The following is a 26,323-nucleotide window of genomic DNA, read 5'->3' as shown; positions in this document are numbered from 1 at the left end:
ATCTATGTGCACATTTAGAGATTAAACTCAGCAAGAACAATTAAACATATTAGTATATGAAATATGCCTAGCCCTGCAAACGGTAAGGAGCAACTAATAAGTAATGAGACTGGCTTATGTATGACCTGTGTAATCAAACTTATTACTTATGTCACATCTCATATGTCAACTAGTTTTCAATTTGAAAGAAAAATAAAAGTAGTTTTGATTTTGGTGGTTTTGGACGGTAAGAAACGTCACAGAGTGTAAAAAAGAACACTTTGAATTTCTCAGTTGAAAGACGCACTATAAACATAAAGTATAGCAATAAAACAGAATGGAAAAATAGAGAAGATATTCCTTTTTATTCTAAAATGAAAAAAAACCCATAAGTATAAATATATAAAGTTTAGATATAAAAATGTACTGAAGAACTCTGAATTGATCTGAATGCAAGGATCTCTACTTTCATCCCAGAAGTACCTAACTTCTGACATTTTACTACCTACTATAAAGAAAATAATTATTTTGAAGTAAAAATCAAGTGATTAAAAAATTGCCTTACTTAGAGTATTTTAAAAGAATTTGGGTTAGTCTTCTTGTTGCTACTCACCCGGTTTCCACTGCAGTTTATCTGATATGGATCCAGGTTTTAGATTATGACAGAAAATCTTTCTTGAATAACTTTTGTGTGTGTGTGTGAGGAAGATTGGCCCTGAGTTAACATCTGTGCCAATTTTCTTCTATTTTATGTGGGATGCTGCCACAGCGTGGCTTGATGAGCAGTGCTAGGTCCATGCCAGAGATCCGAAGCTGTGAACCGGGGGCCACCGAAACAGCATGCAAACTTAACCACTATACCACCTGGCCAGCCTCCTGAATAACTTTTTAAAAACATAAATGTATCTTGTAAAACTCAATTAGAGGCAGCAGAAGTAGCTCAGAGGCAACAGTGAGAACAAACCAATATCCACAGTGGTTAGGAAAAGTGGAAATGAGGTATAGAAAGTACACATAATGAGGAACTATCTAATTCATGGCTGTGAAAGGTTATGGAGATACTTACTGTACAATAGTTTTAATAAAGATTGTTAGAAAATGTCCATTTTCCTCATTATTAATCACATCATAATTCAATTTCAGGTTTTCAGTTAATATTTATTGCATTTAAAAATTGCTACAAAAGCCTTCTATTTCAGTAACAAAATCTCGCCATCAAATCCCTGAGGTGCATTTGTCATTAGGAAACTAGGAATGAATCAGACCACAGGGGAACTTCTGGGTGCCGACGGTCCAAAGATAGTCAACAATTCGTAATACAAAATAGGATATTAAGAAAATGATAACTGTACGTAAGACAGTTCCTGTAAATACTAGTTTACAACTTATATATGAAGGTTTTGTTTTGTTTATTTTGTTTGTAGGTACCATACTTTAAGAAGGGATTTTCTCTCCAGTTTTCTTACTACATTGAATTGGCTGTGGGTATTTTTCACTTAGTGGAAAAGGTTATGTTCCAGGAAAATATACTCCAAAAAGAACTGTTGGGTAAAAGCCATTTTCCCCATAAACTCCCATAATAAAATCTAGAGATGTGCTCAGCTGGGAATATTTTCAATCCATTGACATAATAGACATCATACTTAAGAATATGATAACACTCTTAAAACTACATATTTAAAGAAAATTATAACTTATGGATACATCATTGGTACTCAGTGTAACGCTGCTCTATCTCCAGATTCAGTAATATGGTAAAAATATTGAGAGTTACCTATGACATAGTAATAGAAACTGACAATTCCTTACCCTATTTCACACGCTGCCGCCACTGAGATTTGACAATTTACTTAAGATGTGTACCTGCCTTAACCCACTATAGTACTTAGAACTTGACATATAAGGTAATTTTAATTTTCTCAGCAGTTTCCCCATCACTTGAATTCACCAGTTCTCTTTCCAAAGATCTTCCCTTTTGATACCAGCATAAGCAGCTAAGAACAGAAATGTGTAATACTGGCTTACCAAAGGGGACTAACCCCAATGCCTTCTGAGTACATTTGCTGTTTACTGGTTAATTTCTAACAATAAGCAAATATTCATTGTCTGGTCTGTGTGGACCACTTTGTTCTCTAACTAAGAACTTGTTTATTTAACTAATAGGTTACGTCCTAAGTAGATGATGCTCAAAACAACAATTATATTTGTTGAAACTATTAGCTATCATGACTTAAAGTTTATTAGTAATAACTATAATCAGAGAAGACTATTGCTGGCAGCAAAAGATACCAAATTAAGGGTATAAGATGGTGTCTACAAGCCTAAAAAATCTCGTCTGGGTACAGTGTTCCTTAGAGTAAATCTGTGAATTAACTCAAGAATTCTTTTTATTTGGAATTCAAATATGCGAATTTCTGTTGGGGGGCGTACCTATATTTTGATGTAACAATTTTGGTATATTTTCTCATTGCTATTTTTTGATATACAAACAACAACTCACCCTCCTTTGTCTTCAGAAATAATAGAAATAGTACTACTAATTAAATCTAAGCTATCATATATTTTAATAGACCAAAATTTATGTTCCTTTTGGAATTTCCCTAATTTACTTTATCAAGAAATAGTCTTTGGAGCTTATTAATAATCTAAAGTTGTACTAATCACATCAGTCTTGTACAAAAAACTTAGATCATAACTGATTTAGGAGATAGTGAAAAATATACACATTATAAAACCATGTGAACTTAATACCCTGTTTATATCTGCTTAGAAAACATTCTCACTTGCCCCAGGAAATAGGATGATTATTTTAAGTCTGACTTCTATAGTATGTACATTTGAAAAATTATTTATATTTATTAGTTTAGTATGTAATTTATCATAAAAAACTAGGCCACTACAAAGGAGTTAATTGCCACTGAGAGTCCCTGCCCCCTTAGGTGTATCCAGGAGAGTAATATTCATAAAGACTAGAGAATCAAGTGCCTTACCTCATGCTATGCTGAACTCTCCTCCTTGCAATAAAGTCTATACTTATATCAAGAACAAAATCAAGTCTGACTTTTCTACAAAGCTTTCTCAGATGAACACCAGCCTCGAAAGATCTCCCTTTACTCTTAATTTTTTTTAACTATTTTGTGTTCTTCTGTGTTCCACTTGTTGACCATAATGTCTCATTTATGTATTTTCTTTCTCCAGTGGGTCAGCAATTTAATTCCAGGGACCTGTTTCTGTTCTATTCTCCACAGTACCTAGTATAATGGGCACTTGGTGAAGCTATAAAATAAGAGTTTGTTGGAAGTCAATTTAAAAAAAAATCTAACTCATTCCAGAGTTCACTAGTCAAGTGCCTTAACTGCACTTGCAAAATGAACTATTAATATTATCTTATAATATGGTCATGACACTCTAGGTAAATGATCTTGAGTATGTGGCACCTTCATAGCCTTCTCATTACAATACAATTCTAAATTGGATCCAAATTACTGCCTGGTTCTAAAAGTATGTGAAGATGAACAGTAAACAGCCACATGGAACATTATTATTTCAAATAATTCAGACCTGAATTCACTAAGAGCTTTTCCAAAACAAAAACATCTCTACCTTTGGAATCCACCAACTAAAAGCATGTCAGTTAGCCAATTCACAAAACAAACGATACTTACTGAGGTCCAAGATTATTTTTGAATGATACTAGAATTATCCTGTGCTTTAAACCATACCCAAGAGAACCTCAAACATGAAAAGTGTCAAAGCAAAGTATTTTACCAAAAACTATCATAAAGTTGTCAGTCATGACTGATTCACTAGACACAGTTATCTAATCATAAATGGCATCTATACCCTTTTTGAAAATCTTTAGCTTAAAAGCCTTTACCCAAAACTAGATTTAGCTTTTCCATTATTGCACTTCTTTTTCACTTCTTTCTTCTTTTTTGAATAAAAGAAACCTGAAATGGCTTTAAAAACAGGAGTGAGGGAAGATAGCCAAATAAAAGAAGGAACCCATCTTTCATTGTTTGCGTACAGAAGTACCTTAAAATCAAAACTACTGGTTAATCTAGATTCAACCCACTTTTTTTTTTAAGATTTTATTTTTTCCTCCCTCTCCCCAAAGCCCCCAGTACACAGTTGTATATTCTTTGTTGTGGGTCCTTCTAGTTGTGGCATGTGGGAGGCTGCCTCAGCGTGGTTTGATGAGCAGTCCCATGTCCGCACCCAGGATTCGAACAGATGAAACACTGGGCCGCCTGCAGCAGAGAGAGCGAACCCAACCACTCGGCCGGGGCCAGCCCCTCCATCCACTTTTGCAAGGGGTCAACTGAGAACTGTAATTTTTTTTTCAACCACTTGCTTTTATAGAAAAACTTCACTCTTCAAAGATAATATTGTTAGTTTTCAAAAAGCACCTTGCAACTTTAGATTTTCATCAAATCACCCTGTCCAAAATATCACTTCAGGTCACTCATGCCAATGTTTTTTGGAAGCAACTATTCTCAACTACAGGCTATCCTGGGAAGGATAGATAGATCATAACACTTCCTCGCTTTTATTAGGGACATTTTAGGTTTCATCACCATATTTATTTAAAAAGAAGTATGTCATTCTAGATGAAGAGTAGTTAGTTTGTAAAACCTGTTTCCCCTGTTATCAATCAGCCACTCTTTGCCTACTTCTCTTTGCGTTTGATGCCACCTTGGAAGTGGAGTGTATGTATGTTCGCTAGTTTGTTTTATTATTATTACTGAAGTACTCTCTTCCTAACTCTTACATGTCAGAAGTCAGAAGCCAGGCACACGGCTTTCAGAAGCTCTCCGCACACAAGTGACAAGAAAACTGAAAAGTAAGGGACTATGCCAGCTGCCTGTTCAAGCCTTGAGGCATGGAGCGACAGCAGCGTGAGACTAGGCTTTTGAGAAGACTGCGATCAGGCTGAGCCTCCTGAGAGCAAGAGCGAGGGAAAAGGGGTGAGCACGGCACTGGGAAAGTCTGTCCCCGAATCAGTGACCAGGCTGCGTGATTGTACGTAGAATTATCAGCGTCTATGGCATCTAAGAACCAAAGCTAGGCCTTAAGCACCAACCCCGCGTTCCTAGACGCCGGAGTTGAGACCAGAGAGTGGTGGTTCTGAGAAGGAAAAGTACCTCAAAAGGAAGAGAGAACCGCAAGCAGATGTAGGAGAGGCGTCAGAAGCTTCTGCAGGAGAAAGCAGCGCTTCGGTCGCCTCCCGGGGCCCCGGAGGCCGGAAAGGCTCCCCAGCACCGGGCGAGTGCGGTGCCACTACTCACCCCTACTCTCCTACGGTCCCCGTCGTCGCCCTGCTCGACACAGTCCCTGCAAGGGGAGCCCCTCCCCCGCCCGCCGCCTGGGGTGGGCTCAGCGGTCGAGAGGAGTCGGCGGCGCAGGTGTCCGTGAGCCGGGGCCAGAGATGCGCCCCAGGAGGAGCTGGGTGCAAGGGAGGCAGCCTGGTGCCCTGCGCTCCCTGGCGCCGCCAACTTCACCACCATCGACGTGGAGGGGCGAGGGGAGGCAATGGAGGGAGGCCCTCGCCCAGCGGCCCGGACCCTCCCGGGATACTAGGCCCGAGCTTGGGGGTTGGGGGGACCGCCGTACCCGGTCCCCTCAGCGACGCGACCCCCAGGCCTGATTCCCGTCCCTCAGCCCCCGCGGCCACAGAGCAGCGGCGACTCCCTCTCGGGGCCGCGGTAGCAGCTGCATCCTCGTGCTCCTCCTCCTCTGGCGCCGCTGCCTACACACACAGCCCCACCGCCGTTACAGCCCCGGCGCCCTGACCGCCGTCGCCTAGCAACCGCGCGCATGCGCCCCACCCCCGCCAGCTACCGCCGCCGCTGCTGGCGCCGCTGTCCGGGCTCAGTTGTCGACCTAGAAAAGTACGCAAAAGCCTGCTTCCTAGGGCGTGGATGGAGCGACGTCAAGGTAGAGGTGGGGCGGGGGCGAGAGGTGCAGGATGCTCAGCAAATCGAAAGAGGCTGGATGAGTTAGGATACGACCATCTCCCGGCCCCTCGACCGGCACCCCCGTGTTTGAGAGTGACAGTCCCATAATAAGTCTTCTAACTTATTTTTTATTCTTGCCTCCTCCAATCCATCCTTCGCAACGGCTTCCAAGAGGAATTTTCTAAATAACTTCTCTGACCATGTCATTCATCTGCGTTAACTCTAGTGGTTAAAGGACAGCTCCCTTAATAGGGCCTAACAGTTCTTGACTATTGCGACAGCATCCTCCCTGGTCTCCCTGCCTTTAGACTTGTCTCGCTGCAATCTGTTCTCATATTTCTACCAGAGCAATCTTTGTAAAACCTAAGTCTCCTACTCTCACTTCCCTCTGATTTAGAATATGAGGTTTGGAGTTAGAGCCAGTTTTGAATTTCTGCCCCACTACCGAGTAGTTATGTTTCCTTGAGCTAGGATGCTTAACCTCTCTGAATGTTTCCTCATCTGTAAAATGGGGATATTATAGTACCTATAGAATAATTATGAGGGTTAAATGAGAGAGTGCATGCAAAGCCCTTAACATACATAACTTACTCTGACACAGAGTAAGCACTCAGTAAAAAATGAGAGCTATTTTTCAGTAGATCTTATTGCTTATAATGAAAGATAAACTATAAACTCCCTAGCTTAGCATTCAAGGTGCTCTAAGATCTTGCCTCTATTTTTCTAGCCCTAGCTCCTTTCCACTCTCCCATGGGCAGCCGGCCACAGACCAATCCTTGTGGCTTTTGAGATACATCTAGATCTATAAAGTGCTTAGATATATTTCCTCAAGGTTTATCTGGGGAAGAATTCTATATCAACCCTGAAATTAATGACATGTATGTATCAAGTGATCCTTCCCAAACTATACATTGTTAATTTTAGAATGTTGACACTGAGAATTGACATGTAAGTAGTGACTGTTTACAAAAATTGTGTGGTTTTCTGGGGGCTTATTTACTTGATTTTTTTAAAATTAGGCTTAGACTTTCTGTAATGTGTAATGATAAAAATATGCCACTAATTTTGAACTTAATACAATGCATAAATGTATTTACAAACATCATGTGCCCTGCTGGATGTTTATTTAATAAAAGAGTTAAACATTTTAGGAAGTGTAAAAATAGCTGTACCATGTGTAAGAGCTCTGAGAAGCCCTAGAAGAATTGCTGTTGAAACATTAGTGGAGAGTTCAAATGGAATGTAAGACTAAAATGAAACTTTATGAGGCCCAGACAGCTAGAAAATATAGAAGAAAGAAAAGAACAATTGGAAAGGTGAAAAGGAGTGAATCACCCTGAGACTAATTAAGTAGAAGTACCAGATGGAAATAATCAACAAACTATAATCAACAGGGAAGATCATAACATAGGGAATATGTATTACCCCTGTGAATATGGCAGTGAGGTTGGATAGAGTTCTCACACAGATCATACCTTTCCTTTCATACGATACAGACATGCCTTTTAGGTTCAAAGGAAGACAATTCCTTAGTGTTCAGCCTTTTCCAAGGGCCATCAACAACTCAAAGGGACAGACTTCTAACAGAATTTGCTTATATCTTATAAAATCTGTATTTAGTCACATAAAATCTGTATTCTCTGTTCACTTATTGAACTCATTACATTCTATAGCACATGCTATTATGTTTACAGTGGAACAGAGGAATAAATATATAAAATCCAGCTAGTCACCTTTAATTCTTCCTTATCCCTTTCTGTATACGGAGCTGTGTCACTGCTGCACTTAAACTCCTTCAATATTTTTCCTGGGGTTTCAATATAAAATCTGAGCTCCTTTGCACACATCAGTGTATCTGCCTCTACTATGTTGGTGGAGTAAAAACCCCTATCAGCAAAAAGAGACCTATCCACATCAATATGGAAAGAAAGAAAACATTTGTTATTGAGTAAGCACAACACAGTACATGCATATAGGTAGCCTTCGAGAGCAAAGTCAGGATAAAATTCCATAGGACTTGTACAGTAAAGCAGATATGAAGTTCACTTGGAAATTGAGGTGGCTTTTTGTTTAGTTAATTGACTTCCTCCTAAAGAATAATAAAACTTCTCTTATCTCCCAAAAAGACACCTTGAATCTTCGCGAAAGACAAATAGTTATACCTGGAAATGGGCTCCCACATTAAGTCTGTAGGTGTGTCTTTACATTTCACAGGGGAATATGGTTCATGACCTTGGAAACATGTCTACATTATAAAACTGGAGACTGAGGTTTTCTAGTCCCTGGAGAGATTACATTCCAAAAGTTAGAGAAAGGATTCAGGCCCACTATGCACCCCAAAAGACACTCTAAGAAGTAAAAGGGAGGAAAATAGTCTTTTTCTCCTTTACTCACTTTTACCTTTACTTTTTACCTTTACAATTCAATGAGTTCTTCAAAATCAGAGCTCTGCTGGCACAGTAGATGGCATCTAGTAGATCGTGAGGAAGTCTTTCTTAAATAAATCAGAAAGTCATAAAAGAGGTGGAATTACTCTGAGTGTTGGCAGATGAGTAGGGGTTTTATAGAAGGGGGTAAGAATATTCCATGCAAAAGAAAAAATATGTTTAAGGTCCAGAAAATGTGAAAGTGCATGGTGTGTTCAGTGAAAGTAGAAAAGTTTGACTTACACATACTGTATCTGTATTTAGGGGCTTAGCAGCATAAGGGTGTAATGGAGTTGAGTAGTAGGTAGGAGTAGGTAGTAGGAGGAGGAAATGTAGGTTGGAGATAGATTGTAAAATGCCTTTAATGCCATGCTAAAGAGTTTTTAAAGGGTCTATATCTGATTGCTAAAATAGGGTGACGTACTAATACTTGTTTGAGGGTCTGGCACAAATATTGGACAGTGCCCTAGCCCCAAAGAGCTTATAATCTAGTGGATGCAAGAAGATAAAAAATAGTTAACATAAATGAAATACTGTAAGTTTACAGCTGTATTTGAGGGGGAGGATATAGGATTGGGGATAGACTTTGGGTAAAATTTCCAAGAAAATTCCTTGGATGATTTCATCTTGACTTATAATGTAAAGGGTCTCCATAATTGGAGTAGTTCCTGGAATTCAAATTCTTGAACCATGTGTTTCCATATACTGTAGTTCTTTCCCACTTTCTTCTCTGTTTCCATTCCAGCTCTTCTAAAGAAAATCACTCTGATCATTTAATGCAAATTAATGTCACCACACATTTAGTTTCTCATCTCACCATTTGGCACCAGTTGGTAATTCTTTCACTTTTTCTTGATCAGTGCATCTCCAACTCTCCTCAGCTATTATTTCAAACCTTAACCTTTCTCCACTATGACTGATGACTTCATCACTCACCTGTCAAACCCAACACCCAACTGATTACTTCGTCACCTACCTTCCTTAAAAAAAACTGAAGCCATCAGGCATTTTTCTCACCTATAATCTGCCTCTGCTCGTGTATTATACTTCGATCCCTTCAGCCTTACATAGACTTTGTAAAACTAAATCTTCCATCTGAGCTCCTGATGCTTGTCTCACCCAGCCCCTCGGAGATCTTGCTCTATCACTTTTTCTTTCTGTCTTCAATACCTTACACCTCTCCCTTTCTACTGACTCATTTTCTTCAGCTTGTAAACGTACTCAAGGATCTTCCATCCTTAAAATAAACACTTTCTTTTTATCCTGGAGCCTCCTCTGGTTTCCTTGAAGTGTCTCTTGTTACCCTATTGTCTTTCCTTCTTACCCAGAGATCTCAAAAGTGGTATAAATAACCACCGTACCAATATATTTCTATATTTACTCCCTCTATTCCTTTGCTCCTTGTTTACCTTTCAACCATTGTAATAGAGTTTTCACATACTTCTCTCCATTGAGACCTCTTTTGTTAAGAACACCAATTACCAACAAATTTCTCTATGCAATGGGCACTTTTAAGCCCCTTTCTTATTGGACCTCACTTCTGCATATGATGGTGTTGATTAATTTGTTTTGCTTGAAATTCTCTACTCGCTTGACTTCCAAACACACATTCTCTTTGTTCTTTTTCCTTCCTCTTTAGCTTTTTCATTTATGTAATTTTCATGGATTCCTCTTCTTCTACCTACCTGTGAAATGTTTGTGTTCTACCATGGTTCTGTCCATGGCCTATTTCTTTTGTTCTACTCTCCATGTTCTATTACCTATACATGGGTGACCTTCAAATATATGTTGCTAGTTCAGACCTCCCTCCTGATATCTAGATCAGTAGATCCAACTGTCTACTAGACATCCTCACTGGATACTCCTCAAGCAATTCAAATTCTTTTCGTCCGTAACTAAACTCATCATCTTCCCATGCTAATGTGTTCTTCTTCCTTGTTGAGGAAGATCCCCAAAAAACTCACCAAGGGGAGACCCTGTTGTCATCACACAATAATTTCACCTCCCCACAGAAACAGATGAAATAACTAGATTATGACCATTTTATGTGAGTTATGTCAAGACTGCTGTACATTTTACTGAAAATTAGGCTGCCTAAATGCACCAAGGAAGAATAAGCTGCGTCACACAAATGGAAGCTCCATGAAGATAGGAATTTCTTTTTGTTTTGTTCACTACTGTATCTCCAGTACTTAGAATAGTACCTGGCACATAGTAAACCCTCAATAAATGAATGAATCTGTATACCCTCTGCTTAAAGAGCCTTCCTTTAGGAATTCTTCAAGATTGTAACAGAATAAATTTATTCATAGATTAAAGAAGAATGTGTCCTTTTTATATCTGAAATAAGGTGAAAGGAAGTTGTAACTGCATTCACCCAGATTTCTGCCCATGGGAAGTAAAGAGAAAGGATCGGGGGAATAAAAACACTTCACCTATCTTTTAGAACAGTCAATTGGTAGTTAGTTCTTCCAGGGGCTCAGATGTCTGCTATAGACAAAACTCCTCTGACGTTTGCGTCTAGTCCCTGAGTGGGCAGTGCCAGTTCCACTTCAGGAAGAAGGTTGGAAGGATTGTGGGTAATATCTGGATCTTATTTGGCATTGTATTCAATAGTGAGTAGCAAGCATGTGAAATCCTTTGCCCTGTCTCCCAAGCCAGAAACTTGGAAGTCACCTTAGATTCTCTTTTTTGCCCCCTGCCCCTCACACCTAATTAAGTTAAGAAGCCCTGTTGATTCTCTCTGCTAAATCTCTCTCATATCCATCTTTCCTTTATACTTGCACTGCCACCAATTTTGCCTTAGTTTAAGACCTCATCTTTTTTTAGGACTATTTCAACAACTTCCTAATTGGGCTCTTTGCCTTCATTCTTACCTCTCCTCCAAACCATCTTCTACACTGCTGCTTGAATGACTTATCTAAAATACAAACCTTACCAAATTTTCCCCTGCTTAAAAACATTTCAAACCTACTCTCCAGTGCCTACTAAATACACTTGAAGCTACATAATACTCTTTATAACCTTTCTCTTCTTCGACCTTATCTCCTACCATTATCTGTATTCCACTTCATGCTCAGAAATATACTATTTGTAATTCTCCTTTGATGAACATCCTCCTTCTTCTGGGAGCTTCCCTTTCCACCAACTCCATCCCAATGTCACTCTAGAAGTTTTCATGTTATCTGACCCCTTGGCCACATTGACCACTCTGGGTCTATCATAGTCCTTCCTTAAGAAATTTACAATCTGGACTAAAAGATTTTAGCCCACTCAGGCTGCTTTCTTGTGCTGAGTAGTGTACACTTCAGAGCTGTTGGCAGCAGCCATTTTTATGCCATATGGTCTGGGAAAGAGAAAAAGCTGGTCTGCAATGAAAGATGAAGCAGTTACACCGAGAGATGTAGAGATGAGAAAGGGAGTTTCCAGATAGCAGTTGAGTCCCTGGCTCCGGCTTATTCCTTTAAGCTCACTTGCTTTATTGTTCTTGGTTTCCATAAGACACTATCCTCATGCTAAATTTCTTTTGTTGCTCAAGCTAGTTTGAATTGAATTTCTCTTCCTTGCAAAAAAACCATACTGCTCTCCCACATCTTGTGTTTAACACTCTGTGTCATTGCCCTTTATCTTCCCTTTAACTGCGAAACTGTAGCTCCCTCTACCACCATTTTGCCTGAATAATTCCTGTTTTAGTGGAGAAGATAGCACTCAGGCCCTCTGTCTGTACCAGGAAGGTACCTGCCTTTCTACCACCCTTTCCTCCCAAGAAAAGAGAATCCCCATACTATAGGTCACATGACATGACCACGATTGAGTCGTATTTAATAACAGGTAGGATTATTGTCTGCAAGTAAGTTTCATGCCCATGCATGGCCCTTCCTTTCCTATTCCTCCTCTGTCTCTGTTGTGAATATTGTAAGAGGACCAGAGCCTTCTTTACAGCAGCAGTTCCAGCTATGCTTGTCTCTGTCTCTCTCTTGCTCTCTCTCTCTCTCCCTCTAAGAGTACTGGCATTAATTCAGATTCCTATGCCTTGTGGCTGGCCAGAAAACAGCAACATTGGATTTGACCTTGGGAACAGGAGTGCCGTTAAGGAACCTCGCATATTTTAAATGAACTATGTTTCAACCACGCTTTCCCATTACTCTACACCAGGGAATGTTTTGTGCAGCCCCCTATATTTAGTAATCAGAGTTGCAGCTGGTATTAGAAGGAAAAGAGATTCTGTCTTGAAGTAGGAGATCCTTTAGGGAATGTAGACTGAAGAGGCAGCTGCACGTCTGCTGAAGCTAGATTAGAAGGCAGAGTCCCACATGAAGAAAGGAAAATTCTCCTATGGCCAGCCAGGAAAGGACCTTTGTTAGATAGAAAAAATTTTGGTGCATGTGCTTTTAGGCATTTATTGGAAGACCAGTGTCTTGCTCTCCCCCACCCTCCCACCCCTCCTTGTCTCTCACTTGAAGTTGAGTAATGGTATATTTCTTCAAGACAGGTCATATCCTGCTTTGGCAGGAAGATTTAGATGGCAGAAGAAAATTTGTGTCGCTATTTAGGTAACCAAGGCCTGGGGAATTCAAAAGCTGAGGGAAAACAATACTGCCATGGATTCATGTTTGGTAAGTGCCAATAGTAGCAGCACAGAGCTAATAAATATTTGAGATTCCACAAGGCTTTTAGAAGATAAATATGGAAGCACACTTGATCTCTTGACAGTTTCTCTCAGTTTATTTAATAAGTTACAGACACTGCACAGTTAGCACAAATTCATAGTCATATACATGAAGTTAAAACCAAGATTTTGGCTTTTTTTTCTGTCCACCCTCTATTCTTGTTCCCTGAGCAGTAGGACTGGTAACAGTAACACGGGAACATTATTTTTGCTTAATATTGTCATAAGCACTTGGTCCTACATTTTATGAGTGTAGAACTGAAATTTGAGAAAAGTGAGACCCAGGGGAGACTTGAAGTCTTATCAATCCAACTTCAGAAGTGTTAGAACAGTTACAATCCTAGTGAAAAGGAGCCAAGTCTGTAGTTGCTGAAGGAAACCAGACTCCACCCAGGCATCTGGGTGACACCTCCTCTGGCTAAGATAAAGAAAAATAAGAAATTGGGAATAAGATAATTTTTGGCTTTAATTTCTTTGGAAATTTAATTTCTACAAGAGAAGAAGGTTTCCATATGGGACTTTATCTTTTCAGAAACTTAATCTTCACGGGTTTCATATTGTTCAAATGTAGGACATTATATTGCTGGGCTAGTGTTGCATTATCTGGACTGTGTTACCATGTAGTACTCATTGAACCAGGTTGGACAATTGTAGATAAGCATAATTTGACATGGGAAATAAAATAGTGGGTAAATTTTTGACCTGCTATGTAGCTGTGGTCCTGGGAGGATAAATAAAAGAATGATGAATATCAGGGAGATGGTATCACAAAAAGAGGAGCAGAACTTCCCCAATATTCCATAGGTCTTCTCCCACAAGGGAGATGATTACCTTCTTAGCTGGCTACCATCTTGACTATTAAGCCCAAAGGGTTAAGAGAGAATGAAATGTAAAGGAGTATAAGAGGAGGGGAGTTTCTGGTCCCTCTCCTCACATCAGAAAATTCTCTAACAGATGGTTTCCATACCTTTTCCTACCCTTTTATTCCCTCTTCCTAAACAGAAGGGAACACCAAACTGATAGATCAGGTGGAAAGACACTGCCTGGGCCACATTTACATATACCTGAGGAATGGGGTCACTAGACAAAAGACCAGGCAGCTGGGCGTGACCTTGTTCTTGGCTGCTCCTCCTTCCATTCTGCTGGGATCATTGAAGTTCTTTCTCTTCACTTAAGGTTCCTGTGCCCTGCAGGTGATAAAATGGTGGTAATATTTTTATTCATGCTGCGTTGGGGAGGTGGAAGCCTCTCTTAGGCCTCAAGCCATGCCATACACTTCAAATCAGGTTTACCAGAACTCTATATTGGACATATTGGGCCCAGATCCAACTAATAATAACATGGTGCTCTGTTTACCATTTTTTATTGCCCTGCTCTCAGGGAACAATTGAGGAGGAAGAGTAAGGCAGAATTTAGGCATTCCTGGGCATTCTAGCCAATACCAGCAAAATCTCTTCACATCCTCAATACTATTTATCTTCTAACTTTGTTGTATTAGGTATCTATGGGATTATCTACCCAGAAACTGTCTCTAGGAATTCTGCTCCCCTTATCCTGTCCCTCCACCCCACCATCTACATAGTTGCAATAACACCTGCCATGTTATTACAATATAATCATATAACCCTTAACCATAGTTGATTGGACCAGGGTTGAGCACATTATTTCAAGTGGGCCTTTTCCCTAGGGTAAGAAGGTAGCACCAGATGCATCTATCCCTTTTATTAGAAGAACAAAAGCTTCCCTGGAAGCCCCCCAAGCCGATTTTCTTTAATGATCATTGGTAAAAACTGGATGCTTGGCCACCTTGACTTTAAGGAAGCTGGAAAAATGAGGATCTCACATGGGGCTGATCACATTGCTTCCAAGAACAAACTTATGGTTCTGTTGGAAAGAAAAAAGGGTCAATGGGTACTGGGAAAGCAATTAACATGGTCTGCCACACTAATACATTTATTTGTAGATATAATACCAAAAAAATTGCTAAACATAAACCTAACTGCCTTGCGAGGAAAGTGATCCATTTAAAAGGGAGGCTCTTTGTTTGGTTGCATATTGTTTATGGGTTGAGGTAGGCAAGCTGGTAGAGAGGAGCTAGGGAGGACAGAAGAACTCTGAAAAGTAGAAGAGAAAGTGTTTGGAACTATGAGAGCAATCTGGGAGGGAAGAAGATAAGAGAAGAGATGAGAGAAGAAGAAAGAAGTTGGTGGAAAGGCACATGATCCATGTTCTGAGCTTTTACCTCCAAATCACAAGTAGAGTCTAGAACTCATGAAAAGGTTATTGTAAATAGATTTATTGTGAAAACTGTTGAAGGGTTGTTCTCTATGTATAAATTGTATTGGAGTAAAACACAGACAGCATGTGTAGATACAGGAGCCATAGGCCAGAGCCCAAGGAAAGCAAGGAGGTGTATATCCCACAGATGATCATAGAAATCATGAGGAGAGTCAAGAGTTCATATATATCGTGGAATGGTAGAGGCCAAAACCAATTATTCCAAGATTTCTGAGAAGTAAGGCAGACCCAGCCAACATCTGAGTTATATATGTTTCTTTTCCCCACTAAGTGGTAAGCTCTTTCAGAACTAGAATAACATCTTATTCATCATTGCATCCCAGCACTTAGCCAGATGCCTAGAACATAGTAGTCTATAAATATTTCTTGAATTAAATTGAACTAACCTGCCCTATGTTGTAATTCTCAATATACCTATCTTAATTCCTTTAGTAAATTGGAATCTCCATTAATACTGTGTCTGATTCATCTTTTTATTAAATAAGGTGCCTTGAACATATTAGGTGCTGAAAGGGCCAATTTTCAGAGCCCTGTTTTCATGGAAAGAGATAAAGTCTCAGGTAGCCTGAATCCCATGTCTGGTGTGCTGTAGAATGTAGGCTCTGATCTTTTGGCAGCCGGTTTCCCTTAGGCCAATATGAAAATGAATTTTTATTCCCAAGAAAATATCAATTGATGGCAGGGGAGGGTAGCACAGACACATATTGTGTGACAGAGGGGAACCAGCTTAGGATTTTAATTTGCCACCGATCATCCACAAAATAGACAGTCAAGCAGATAATCAAGAGTTGGCAGCATATAATCACTACTCACAATTAGAAACTGTAGTTCATTTATTATAAGTATAACTGGGTGTAGAAAAAACACTGGCATGATAAGAACTATAATGTTGAGTGTGAAAATCTTTCTGAAGTGAAATTATGGGTGTTTATTTCTTCATCCTTTTATGCAACTTGTAAAATGCAGGATATGTTCATAAATGATTTTTAAAATAAATTCAGTTCACTTTTGTCAATAATAATAGAATTAACATTTATTGAATGCCTAGTATGTGTCGAGCACTACACTGGGCACTTTATAAATGTTACATCACTTAATCCTTGATATGCCTTATTCAGCCAATTTTATGGATGATGTAATAGGTTCCAGAGAAGCAAAGTGATTTCCGCCAGAATACAGCCAGAAAGTTCAAGTGTAAAGATTTAAACCCAGTTTTGTCTGAACAACTTGGTGAAACACTGATTGCTGGGCCCCACCCCCAGAGTTTCTGATGAAGTAAGTGTAAGTTAGGGCTGAGAATTTGCATTCTAACAAGTTCTTAGGTTATGCTTACCCTGCTGTTGTGGGGATCACACTGTGAAAACCATTGCTGTGGAGAATCTAAGTATTGTAAAAGCCTAGTCTTGAGCTTCCAAGTCAGTGGACTAAAGCACAGTGGTGTGCCATGAATGAATGATAGGTGTGCAGAAGTATTGAATCCCTTTTGCCTTTAGAATGGTTGGGTGGGACCTGGAGTAATTGATCGCCTTAGACCACAGGAAGCCTTATTGTTTATTCCCAGTGCCATAAAAATATTATTTTATATAATGTGAAAAGAGTTAGGAAGTACTGATCTGGCCCCACCACTCGTATGATGACTGAATCCTTTCTACAAAATCTCTAACAGATGGTCATATAGCTTTTGCTTGAATACCTCCAGAGATGGGGAACTCATTCCCCTATTTTTTATTCGGTTCCATTTTTAGACTTCTTTAACCTAAATATTAGAAAGTTTTCCCTCTACACAAGCAGACAGCTGGAGTAAGGGAGAGTAGAACAGAAAATATCTGAATCATGAGTTGTCAGTTCATGGCAGAAATTTTGATGTTCTGGCGATGTCCATCCTTTCCTTCCTGTATCATTTTTTGCTGCAAAACAAATTTCCCTTAAAATCTAGCAGCTTAAAACAGGTCACATTTATTATCTCATAGTTTCTATAGGTCAGGAATCCAAGCACAGCTTGATTGGGCCTACCACTTCATGGTCTCTCACAGGCAATTATCAAGGTATTGGCTGAGCTATAGTCATCTCAGTGCTTAACTTTGGAAAAATCTACTTCCAAACTTAAATGGTTGTTGACAGGATTCAATTACGTGTGGATTATTGGAATGGGGGGTGCCTCAGTTCCTTGCTAGCTGTTGGCTAGAGACTGCTTTCATTTCCTTGCTACATAAAGCTCTTCAACATAGCAACATATTTCATCACAGCTGCAAGATAAGAAGTTGGTAGAGTCTGCTAGTAAGATGGAAGTCACAGACTTTTGTAACCCAGTCTTGGAAGAGATATCTCATGACTTTGACCATATTCTGTTCATCAAAAGCAAGTCAATTGGCCAAGCCCACACTCAACGGGAGGAAATTATACAAGAAAATGGATACCAGCAGGCAAGGATCATTGGGGGTCCCCTTAGAAGCTTACCTACTACACAGACTGTTCTGTATTTCTTCTTAAAGAAGCCACAGCCCAAACAAGGAAGCTATTATCACTATGTTCCCTCATTTCCCTGGGTTAGACAATGTCTTAAATTAGGCTAAACAGAGACTGGGTTGCTTGCTGCAGGGAGCTGAGCTGGCAGGTCATTGTAGCACAGACCTTTAGCTGCCAATAAAGTACCTATTTTTATAGTCTTCCTTGCTAGAAGACCTGAAATTTTATTCAGGGAAACAATGTTCCTATTTCACTTTCTCTGCCCTCTTTGTAGCTAGGGGTGGGCATAAGACTTAGTTCTGGCCAATGAAATGTAAGGGAAAATTTGATAAGCATTTCTTGGAATGCTTTGCTTTCCTGATAAAACGGGACAAAAACAGCTAGCACTTTTTTCCCTTTCCTCCTTTTTCCTGCCGTGGGCATGGCTATGATGGCTGGAGTTCAAGCAGCCATCTTGCAACCATGTGAGGAAGGTCACTGAAATACTACTTCTAACATCATTGAACTGTTATCAACACCAGTAACGCTTTACATCTATACTTATTAAATGAGAAAAATCATTATATTTTTAAGTCATTGTAGTTGATTTTCTTGTTTATTGCTGCTGAAATCATGCCTACTTGGTGCGGTCACATAGACTGTAGGGCTAAAACTTCCTTTTTTTTTTTTTTTTTTGAGGGAGATTAGCCCTGAGCTAACATCTGTGCCAATCTTCCTCTATTTTGTATGTGGGATGCCTGTACAGCATGGCTGATGAGTGGAGTAGGTTTGCACCTGAGATCTGGACTTGCAAACCTGGGCCGACAAAGTAGAGCATGCAGAACTTTAACTACTCAGACACAAGCCAGGCCCCTCAATGTCTGCCTTTTTATTGAAGGTTTAATTAATTTATATTTTATGTAATTACTGATAAAGAAGGACTTACTTCTGTCATTTTATTATTTGATTATTTGTTTTCTGTATGTCTTATGCTTTTTTTGTCTCTCATTACATCCATAATTGCCTTCTTTTGTGTTTAGTTGACTTTTACAGTATACCGTTTTGATTTCTCATTTCCTTTTGTTTCTATTTTCAGATATTTTCTTTGCTGTTACCATGAGGATTACATTTTCATCATAAATTTATAACAATCTAGTTTGAATTGATAAGAACTTAACTTTAATAGCATGCAAAAGCTGCTTCTATACATCTTTGCCCCCTACTTTATGTTATTGTCAAAAATTATAACTTTATGTATTGTGTTCCCAATAGCATAGATTTATACTTATTTTCTGTCATTTGTCTTTCACATCCTGTAGAAAATAAAAAGTGGAGTTACAAACCAAAAATATAATAATTCTGGCTTTTAGATTTGCTCATGCAGTTACCTTTATCAGAGATCTTTATACGGCTTTGAGCTACTGCCCAATGTCCTTTCATTTCAACCCAAAGCATTTTAACCCTTTAGCATTTCTTACAGGGTAGGTGTATTGGTAGCAAACTCTTTCAACTTTTGTTTTTCTGTATGTCTCAATATCTCCCTTATTCTTGAAGGACAGTTTTTCTGAATATAGAATTCTTGGTTGAAAGTTTGGGTTGCTTTCAGCATTCTAAGTATGTCATCCCACTGCCTTCTGGCTTCCATGGTTTCAGATAAAAATCAGCTGTTTATCTTAATGAGAATCCTTTGCAGGTGACAAGCTGCTGCTTTCTTGCTGCTTTCAAGTTTCTATTTGTCTTTGTCTTTTAACAGTTTGATTATAATGTGTCTCAACGTGGATCACATTGAGTTTATCCTACTTGGAATTCATTGAGTTTATTGGATATAGGGTATTGTCTTTCATCAAATTTGGATGGTTTTCAGGCATTATTTTGTCAAATGTTCTTTTTTGCTCCTTTCTCTTTCTCTCTCTCTCTCATCTCTTTTTGGGACTCCCATAATATTTGTGTTGGTCTGCTTGATGGCATTTATTCTTTTTTTCTTTATGCTTCTCTCAATAGATAATTCAATTATCTTATCTTTAAGTTCACTGATTCTGTCTTATGCCTGCTCAAATTTGCTGTTGAACACTTGTAGTGATATTTTTTTTTTGAGGAAGATTAGTCCTGAGCTAACTACTGCCAGTCCTCCTCTTTTTTGCTGAGGAAGCCTGGCCTTGAGCTAACATCGTGCCCATCTTCCTCTACTTTATACGTGGGACACCTACCACAGCATGGCGTGACAAGCAGTGCCATGTCCACACCCGGGATCTGAACCGGCGAACCCTGGGCTGCTGAGAAGTGGAATGTGCGAACTTAACCACGGCACCACTGGGCTGGCCCCTGTAGTGATTTCTTTTTATTTTGGTTGTTGTACTTGTCGAATGCACAACCTGTTTGATTCCTTTTTGTAATTTCTATTTCTATGTTCATATTCTCATATTGTTCATACATCATTTTCCTGATTGATAAAGAACCTTTAGTTCTTTATGGTTTTCTGTAGTTCTTTTAGCATATTTAAGACAGCTGTTTTGAAGTCTTTGTTTAGAAAGTTCAGTGTCTGGGTTTGTCCAAGGAGGGGTTCTGTCAATTTATTTGGTTTTATGAATGGGTCTTTTTTTTCCTGTTTCTTTGTATGCCTTGTGATTTTTTTCTTGTTGTTGTTGAATACTGGATATTTGAATATTATAATATATTAACTCTGGAAATATGATTATTCTTCTTCCCCACAGTTTGCTGTTGTGTTTTTAAAAAAGCTGTATAGCCTTTCTAGTGACCTGACTAACTATTTTTGCAGAGACTATATTTCTTGTTGCAGGTGGCCACTGATGTTTCTGTTTGTTTGCTTGTGTCCACCTAATGGGAACATATTTCTGTAAATTCCAGGAGCTAAACATGCAAAGAAACCAAAAATCCACCTTCCCCTGTCTTTGCCTGTGTGCTGGGCCCTTCCTTCAACACGTAGCCTGAACTTAGCCTTTAGCATTGAGCTGAAGGCTCAGCCCAAAGTGAAAGCTTAATGTCTTCTCGAGTTTTTTGTATGTATCTGCCCTATGTACATGTGTGGCTTTCTCAATTTTTTCACATACACAGGTACTTTTGAATGCCCTAATTTCCCAGGGAAACTACCCCAGTTTTTTCTCCCAGGCTTCAGGAGGTCTATTGCATATCTCAACAGTAGTCTTTTGCTCCAGGTAGCTGTAGGTTGTTCATCTTTCTTGCCTTACAATGTTTTCAAGTAATGTCCACCAGTTTTCTGGCCTGGTGAATTCCAAGTTAGGAAAAACAGAGATGAGTACCATGGTTCAGTCCTTAAGTTAGCTCCCAGATAGGTTATAACAGACCTATATAATAATTTGCAAATAAGGTCTGCTGTGTTATTCTGGAAGCATGGACCAGGGTCCCACTCTCAGAATGCAGTTGCCATTTCAAGACAATTGCCAAGCTGGGGAGGGTGTGAGATAAGGGCAAGTAAAAACACCATAAGCTTTCCTATAATAATTTCCCATAAGAATTTCTTGATTGAAGTTCTCTTGGTTGCTATAAACATTTGACTGTTTTCCAGAGTTCTGACAAACTTGATTCTGACAGTTTTTACTTGTTTTTTAATGTCTCTTTAAGGGGATGGGAGTGAAGCTGTCTGCTCTGCCATTTTTCTGATGTCACCTTGAATCAATTTTTTAAAGACAAGGTAATCCTGAGAAACTGATTTGCTTCTTTCCCCCTATGAATCCTATGAAAAGCACGATTGATTTTGTAATATCATTCTGACTCTGGCTGCTAAGAAACTCAGAGATAGGTTTGTGTCTCCCACTAGCAATTAAGCCAGAATTTCTTTTTTGTCCCTACTCCTGGCTTTATCTTATTTTATATATTTATTTGCCGTTTGTTCCTATTTCCTCTTTCACTTTATTTCTTGTTTTTGCAATATGTGTATCTCTGTAAACTTCATGAAATTCTTTTTGTGGAAGAAAGTGATATATAAAGAAGTGAATATGATTAAAATTCCAATATTTTCACTTACTACTTGGCCACCTTAAAACTGGAAAAGAATTCATCTTAAGTATCTATTGTAATCCTACTGCTTTCACCTATATCATTGCTTCAGTGAAAAAAATCCAAGCAGATCACGAAAGCATATCACAGCTAATAATTCATGATTGTGAAATGAGTTCCTGAGCCTGCCTTTTAACCATGAAGCCCATAAGCTGAAAATGAAGGTAACTGAAACAAATCAGCAATACAAAAGAGTACAAGGTTTCTGAAAATTGATTAACATAAAGGAAAATTTGTTTTGAATCCCTAAGAACACCCTGATTTGAATAACACAGATCTAATAAAGTTTTATTTAACTTATTTATATAGAATATTGCATAGTGTTAAGCAAATGAACTCTCCAGCAAGGTTGCCTAGGTTTAATCCTAGATGTGTCACCTATTAAGTAGGTGACCTTGGGCTAGTTGCATTACCTCTCTCTGACTTTGTTTCTGAAGCTTTAAAATGAGAATAACAATAATGCCTAATTCATACAGTTGTTGTGAGACTCAAACTAATTAATACATGTAAAGGATTAACATAGTGCCTAGGTTATAGTAAATACTCAATAAATGTTGAATCTTCATGCAAAATGTGAAGTTGTGTTTCTTTAACTGGCAACACAAATATTTGAGTTAATTGTTTTTATAAGATTTTATTTTTTTCCTTTTTCTCCCCAAAGCCCCCCAGTACATAGTTGTATATTTTTAGTTGTGGGTCCTTCTAGTTGTGGCATGTGGGACGCCACCTCAGCGTGGCTTGACGAGCAGTGCCATGTCCACGCCCAGGATTTGAACCGACGAAACACTGGGCCGCCTGCAGCGGAGTGCGCAAACTTAGCCACTCGGCCACAGGACCAGCCCCTTGAGTTAATTTTTAAAATGGAAACACAAAATTTTAAAAATTCTGATATAGACTCCTTTTTTTTTTTTAGGAAAATTACCCCTGAACTAACTGCTGACAATCCTCCTCTTTTTTCTGAGGAAGACTGGCCCTGAGCTAACATCCATGCCTATCTTCCTCTACTTTATATGTGGGACACCTACTACAGCATGGCTTGCCAAGCAGTGCCATGTCTGTACCCGGGATCCGAACTGGCGATCCCCGGGCCGCCGAAGAGGAACATGCGCACTTAACCGCTGTGCCACCAAGGCTGGCTCCTGATATAGACTCCTTTTAATTGGAAACAATTATCTTAGAAACATAAAAATAAATATGAATATGATCCTGGCTTTGCCATTTAGTAAGTGGCTTTGGGTAAATTCATTTCACTTATTTGCACCTGAGATTCCTCATCTGTAAAATGGGAGTTGAGATAATAACTGTTTTGCAGATGAAATGAAAGACTACAGATAAAACCTCCAGCACGGTGGTTGGCACATAAGTGCTCAAATGGCTCTTATTCTGGAATAAAGAATAAGCAGGTTTAAAATGGAGAGGAGAGGAGGCTCTAGGAGATCAGAAAAGAGGAGGACCCTTAGCAAATACAAGGAAGCCTGGGATTAAGAATGAAAATCAATCAATCAGGCAGCACATCGGGGCAGGGTGGTGACACCAAGATAGGGAGCTTAAAGGGATGGAATAGCTAAGCTGATGCCAACTCAAATGGGGGCAAGGTTGCCAAATAAAATACACGATGCCCAGTTAAATTTGATTTTCAGATAAACAAGAAAGATAGTATGTCTGAAATATCACTTGGGACATACTAAAGAAGTATTTGTTGTTTATCTGAAATTTGAATTTAACTGGATGTCCTGTACTTTATTTGCTAAATCTAGTAATCCTATCTGGGTGATGCAATAGCCCCATTTGCAGAGGTTGGCTATGGAGAGCACAGTTAAGTGGTCCAGGACCAGGGCGTGATTCCTGAAATGGCAGCACTGACTTAAACCTTGTAGTGGGTGGGTCAAACAGTCAAGGATCCAGACTCTTGCAAAACACTCAGCAATCAGCAGGGAGGTAGCACATGGGATTCTGTTCTAGGATGCAATCAGTGGGCTGGAAGTGGGGGGTCAGATCTGTCCCAAGTAAAGGTAATGGCAGGTAGTGAAAGCAGGATGGAGAATGATGAGCCATGGTAGTGCTTTGTATCTGTCGGAAATAAAGAGGGAGTGGAACTTGGAAATATCAACCACAGTAATCATCAGCACGAAAATGGAAGAATAGCAGAAACTTAGCCCTGCAGACTTGTGCACAAGTGGGGCAGAGCAGGCAAATTGGAGAGTTAGGGAATGACAGCACTGACATGACCAGGTCTGGTCCCTGAGACCATTGAGTGCTGGGTATGCTTGTGAGAAAGGAGACTTGGGGAGTTCAGCTATTGTGAAGGGACACCCAACCCCAAGTTTGAGAATTTGAATAAATTCTAAACCCCACAATGCCCAAGAGTGCAATTACTGGGTTGTATGGTAGTTGCATGTTTCTTTTTTTGAAAGAAATTTCCAAACCGTTTTCCAGAGTAGCCATACCATTTTACGTGGTCACCAGCAATATATGAGTGATCCAGTGTCCTTGCCAGTATTCGGTATTGCACTATTTTTTATTTTAGCTTTTATGATAGGTGTATAGCAATATCTCATTGTGGTCTTAATTTGTACTTCTCAAATAGCTAATGATGGTGAACATTTTTTCATGTACTTGATTGCCATCTGTATATCCTCTTCTGTGAAATGTTTCTTCATATCTTTTGCCCATTTTCTAAATGGATTGGTTGTTTTTACTGTTGAAGTTTGAGGGTCCTTTATATATTCTAGATACTAGTTCTTTGCTGAATATGTGGTTTTCAAATCTTTTCTCGCAGTCTATAGCTTGCCTTTTCATCTTCTTTCACAGAGCAAAAGTTTTAAATTTTGATAAAGTCCAATTTATCAATTTATCCTTTTGTAGATTATGCTTTTGGTGTGAATCTAAGAATTATTTGCCTGGCCATAGATCCCGAAAATTTTCTCATACTTTTTAATGAAATTTTTATAGTTTTACAGTTTTCATTTAAGTTCATCATCAATTTTGAGTTAATTTTTGCATAAGATGTGAGGTTTAGGTCAAGACTCATTTTTTTGCCAATGGATATCCACTTATTCCAGTATCATTTATTGAAAAGATCATCTTTCCTTTATTGAATTGCTTTTGCACCTTTGCCAAAAATCAGTTGGGCATATTTGTGTGGGTCTATTTCTGGGTTCTCTATTCTATTCCATTAATCTATGTGTCTATCCCCCCACCAATACCACATAGTCTTGATTACCGTAGCTATCAAATAAGTGTTTAAATAGGTTACAGTGATTCGTCCCACTTTATTCTTCTCTTTCAAAATTATTTCTAGCTATTCCAGTTCCTTTGCTTTTATGTCAATTTTAGAATTTTCTTGTCTCTATCTACCAAAAATCTTTCTGGATTTTTATATCAGTTGCATTAAATCTATATATCAATTTGGGGAGAATTGTCCCAGTTCTGATCGTTAGGCTTGTGCCTTGTTCCCTATGCCTTGATTTGCTGCCCAGGTTATGGAGCCCTCTAAAACAGAGACCTGTTTTTATTTCACTGGAGAGTCCATCTACCTTCCTCCATTGCTTCCATCTCAGAAACTAACTGAAGTCTGATGGCTAGAGCCCTTGTCTCTATGGTCACACAATCTTGGAGCCAGCTGCCTGCGAGGATCTTCCAAACATAGACTCCCTTTGAGCCATCTTGCTCTGCATCTCCTGCCTGTTGGGATACACCTGTTAATTTACATCACACTCCAACTGACTCTCTGTTCTGTGGCTTGTCAGTTAATGTACCTAGTCCAGCCTTCTACCTGGGGCCTGAGTCTTCCCCAAGCACTCATCTAACTCCAGTGTGAATATGTGATAGTAGGGGAATGGAGGAATGCTTGGTCCTGGATTCTGGCCCCCTCCACCCTGACCTGGCCTTCCACTACTAATAAGGCCATGTCTTGAAATATGGCAGGTGGGACTTCTATCTTGGGACTGGATGACTTATAAACTAAAAAGACAGTTTGGCAAAGCTGACTTTGACAAGTAAAGGATAAACATGTGTGTCTTAAGCACTTGTTTTCTCATTGCATTTCTTTGGTCTTTGGCCAAGTTATGCTTGCTCTGATCCTCAATTTCCCTATTTTAAAATAAGGACAAGTAGGACTAAATTACTGGTTTTCAAATTTTTGTTGTTATTGCTGTTGTTTTTATTATTTTATTGAGGGCATAGTAGTTTATAAAATTGTGAAATTTCAGTTGTACTTTATTATTTGTAAGTCCCCATATATGTGCCCCTTTACCCCTTATGTCCATCCCCCAACCCCCTTCCCCTCTGGTAACCACTAATCTGTACTCTTTGTCCATGTCTTTGTTTATCTTCCACATATGAGTGAAATGATGCAGTGTTTGTTTTTCTCTGTCTGGCTTATTTTGCTTAATGTAATACCCTCAGGATCCATCCATGTTGTTGCAAATGAGACAGTTTTGTCCTTTTATGGCTTAATAGTATTCCACCGTATGTGTGTGTGTATGTGTGTGTGTGTGTGTATATATATATAT

At 39.2% G+C, this 26,323-nt stretch overlaps 2 protein-coding genes across 3 annotated transcripts in view; one reads left to right on the top strand and one right to left on the bottom strand.

Annotated features, from left to right (window-relative positions):
* Nucleotides 1–5,783, bottom strand: part of ZC3H12B (zinc finger CCCH-type containing 12B) — a 405,422-nt gene extending 399,639 nt beyond the window's left edge. The window contains exon 1 of one of the 2 annotated variants that reach the window (XM_001914851.5): nucleotides 5,268–5,783. The gene's annotated coding sequence lies outside the window, so the exon portion shown is untranslated. The remainder of the gene's footprint in view (nucleotides 1–5,267) is intronic. The other variant, XM_070257265.1, reaches the window with a different exon arrangement.
* A 22-nt stretch (nucleotides 5,784–5,805) lies between these two features.
* Nucleotides 5,806–26,323, top strand: part of ZC4H2 (zinc finger C4H2-type containing) — a 67,743-nt gene continuing 47,225 nt past the window's right edge. Inside the window, exon 1 of the mRNA XM_023634354.2 lies at nucleotides 5,806–5,916. The gene's annotated coding sequence lies outside the window, so the exon portion shown is untranslated. The remainder of the gene's footprint in view (nucleotides 5,917–26,323) is intronic.

Source organism: Equus caballus, chromosome X (genome assembly GCF_041296265.1).
Source record: "Equus caballus isolate H_3958 breed thoroughbred chromosome X, TB-T2T, whole genome shotgun sequence".
Taxonomy (NCBI): domain Eukaryota; kingdom Metazoa; phylum Chordata; class Mammalia; order Perissodactyla; family Equidae; genus Equus; species Equus caballus.
Note: the sequence above shows the minus strand (reverse complement) of the source record. Positions and strands in the feature narration are given on the sequence as shown.